Consider the following 3,802-nt stretch of genomic DNA (forward strand, 5'->3'; position numbering starts at 1 on the left):
AGGTTATGTTTTCACCGGCGTGTGTTTGTTCGGCGTGTGTTTGTTGTGTTGGTTTGTGGGTTTGTTTGTGTACAGCCTAACTGAAAAAGTTAATTACGGATTGTCATAAAATTTTCAGGATAGGTCAGAAATGGGCTAACTTAGAATTGATGAGATTTTGGTGGGGATCCGGATCCAATTAATTATTGACGGGGGAGGGAGGGGAGGGGGAGAGGAGGGGGAGAGGAAGGGGTCGTCATCGTCTTCATCGTCGTCGGGGGATGGGGGTCGTCGTCGTCTTCATCGTCTTCGTCTTCATCGTTGTCATCTTCATCGTCGTCGTCTTCATTGTCGTCGGGGGAGGGGGTCGTCGTCGTCTTCATCGTCGTCGGGAGAGGGGGTCGTCGTCGTCTTCATCGTCGTCGGAGGAGGGGGTCGTCGTCGTCTTCATCGTCGTCGGGAGGGGGTCGTCGTTGTCTTTATTGTCGTCGGGGGAAAGGTCGTCGTCGTCTTCATCGTCGTCGGGGAGGGGGTCGTCGTCGTCTTCATCATCGTCGGGGGAGGGGGTCGTCGTCGTCTTCATCGTCGTCGGGAGAGGGGGCCGTCGTCGTCTTCATCGTCGTCGGGGGAGGGGGTCGTCGTTGTCTTCATCGTCGTCGGGAGAGGAGGTCGTCGTCGTCTTCATTTCGTTGTTGACATCATCACCATTATTACCTCCGCCATGTTTTTACCGGCGTGTGTTTTGTTTGTTGTGGGTTTGTTTGTGTACAGCCTAACTGAAAAAGTTATAGACGGATTGTCATAAATTTTCAGGATAGGGTCAGAAATGGACTAACTTAGAATTGATGAAATTTTGGTGGTGATCCGGATCCAATTAATTAATAAAATTTTCAGGATAAGTCAGAAATGGGGTAACTTAAAATTGACTACATTTTGGTGGTGATCCGAATCCAATTAATTAATTAATTAATTAATTAATAAAATTTTCAGAATGGGGCTGAAATGGGGTAACTTAGAATTTATTACATTTTGGTGGTGATCCGGATCCAATTAATTATCCACTTCCGGCCTAGCAAGCCTCACAAGACTACTCCCATTAGTCACTGAAAGGTGGCCGGTGCGTCGGACAATCCGAACGGCATCATACGAAAACGCAACAAAGCGTCCTTTGTGGAGAATCCTGTGACATCCTTCGACTCCTCGTCCATTTCTCACCAAAATCTCTCAGCAAATGATAGCATTCCTGTAGTAATGTTCAGGATTGCATTGTTTGGGACGAGAAAGTCGAGTCCCAATATCCCATCCAAATCCTCTAATTGTGCAAGAACTATTGTTTTCTTATCGTAGGTATGCTCGGCGATTTCTAGATGGACTGCAGTCTCTCCAAGACTATCCATTGCTTTGCCGTTCGCCATCTTCAGATTTCTCTTTCTTGTTATCAGCTGTAGCTCGGTACTTGCTTTGATGTCGTTGAACCTATTTTCATTTATCAGCGTTGTACTTGATCCGCTGTCTACTAAAAATTGTCCCATCTCTCTACTTTCACAGGTATTGCATATGTTGAATGACATCGCAGTGCTGCTACGGAGATAATAAGTATCTGTGTGGCTTCAGCCTTGCCTGGACTATTTTCTGTATCATCGCTTTTTTCTATCTTGCTCTTTTGAGAGTGTGTGAAACCAGTAGATCATGGTGTAGCTCCCTCAGTCGGCTTACTATGAACCAGGCTACCGACTCTATTCTTAGCCCCTTCTAGTTTAACTGTCGCTGACTCATCTCGGCAACTCTTGCCCGTGGTGCGCTATTATCTAAAATATTGCCGCATTGCAATCTCTGTGGGCAATCTCTCTGCATGTGTCCCATTCTCCTGCAATAATAACATTCTATTTCACCTATTCTTGCCATATTCTGCGGAGGTTTTGCCATTCTGTTGAATGTGCATTCTGCATACTTTTCCCCGACCTTTGACCTCTGCCTCGAGCCCTAGCTGTATTTTGTTGCACTTAACCTTCAATGTCCTATCTGATCTTAACTATTTCCTGTTTCAAGCTTCTCATCGCTTCTTGCATCTCTTTCTGTAGACTCGACACGTTAGTAAACTCTACAGATGTAACATATTTCTTTAAGAAGAATAGCGTTATAGCGCTAGTCACGACACTGGATAACAAACAAATTTCATCTGCGAATTCACAGATAGATGCTATCCTCACTACTAATACAGAAACTAAAGGGAAGGCTGCAGTTAAACAGGGAAACAGGTCACCGTGCGGGCTACCCAAGGTCAACCTTAACCATATTACAAGGAAAGCACGAACAGCCATAGAGGAGCTCTTGAGGGAGAACACTGATTTATTTGCTGAATCTAACCTTGATCTAAACCATACTAACTTGGTAAAAATGAAAATAAAGACGGGGGACCACCACCAATAAAACAGAAGCCATATCGAACGCCAATCAATTACCGCCCTATAATCGATCACCATGTAAACCAGCTTTTAGAGTCAAAAATAATAGAACCAAGTAATAGTCTATGGGCGAGCCCCGCATTTATCGTACTCAAAAAAGACGAGCCCGAGGGAAGGATGGTAATAGACTATAGGAAGCTTAACAGCATAACGGTTCGGGACACGTAGCCCTTACCCTGCATCCAAGATATCTTAGGCTCATTGGGAAAATCAACGTTTTATACGACCTTGAATTTAAAATCAGGATATTTCCAAGTAGCAATGGCAGAAGAAGATAAACCTAAGACGTGTTTTACTACATACCGTGGCGCTTTCTATGATAATTTTTTATCGTTCGGGCTTTGTAACGCACCTAGCCTCTATCAGCGCCTACTAGATACCGTTCTGGACGGCCTACACCACCGATGTGCAATCCATTACATCGATGATATCGTAATCTATATCCCAACACTCGAACAACACCTAGCTGAGATCGAGAAGTCTTTGATAGGCTACGGCGTGCACAGCTCAAGTTGAAAGCGTCAAAGTCTGAGTTCTTAAAGAGCAAGGTTAAGTATCTAGGTCACGTAATCTCACCTGAGGGGGTTGGACCCGACCTAGAAAAGGTCGAGTCATTACACAGCTGAGACCAACTACAACAGTAAAGGAGGTCAGATCCTTCCTGGGAATGGCTAGCTACTATAGGGCTCACATACCTTCATTCGCTAACATCGCCAAACCACTAACAGCACTTACACATAAGTATGCTAAGTTTACCTGGATGACGATGCGGACCAAGCTTTTCGTATATTAAAACAGAAGTTAATCAAAGCACGCGATATTGGCATATCCTGATACGAACGAAAGCTACCGATTATTTACGGACGCTTCTTCATATGCCTTTGCGGCTGTTCTCACGCAAACAGATGCGGACGACAAGGAAACAGTCATTCAATATGTTAGCCGACAACTTAACCAAGATCAAATGCATTGGCCCATCATAGAGCGGGCGGCCTCTCCCATTGTCTACGCCTTGCAAAAGCTGCGACACTATCTAGCAGGTGCCCACTTCGTAATCGTCAGTGATCACAAACCTTTAAAATATCTGTTAACGAGCCCTAACCCCAAGAATGCGAAACTGCAGCGATGAGCACTAGTAATATCAGAGCACAATGCCACGATGGAATACCAAAGTGGCAAAGCCAACAGAAACGCGAATGCGCTACCTCGAATAAAAAAACAAGATCCCAGCAGAGACGCTACCTCGGCAATACCAACGCACGATAAAGTCCAGGTTTCAGTATAGAATCACAGATGCCAAGCACCGATATTGATGTCGACATGGAAATCGATGCAGATGGAGCAGATGTAACAAGTCA

The sequence above is a fragment of the Priapulus caudatus genome, unplaced genomic scaffold, assembly GCF_000485595.1.
Source record: "Priapulus caudatus unplaced genomic scaffold, Priapulus_caudatus-5.0.1 Scaffold1646, whole genome shotgun sequence".
NCBI classification, from domain to species: domain Eukaryota; kingdom Metazoa; phylum Priapulida; class Priapulimorpha; order Priapulimorphida; family Priapulidae; genus Priapulus; species Priapulus caudatus.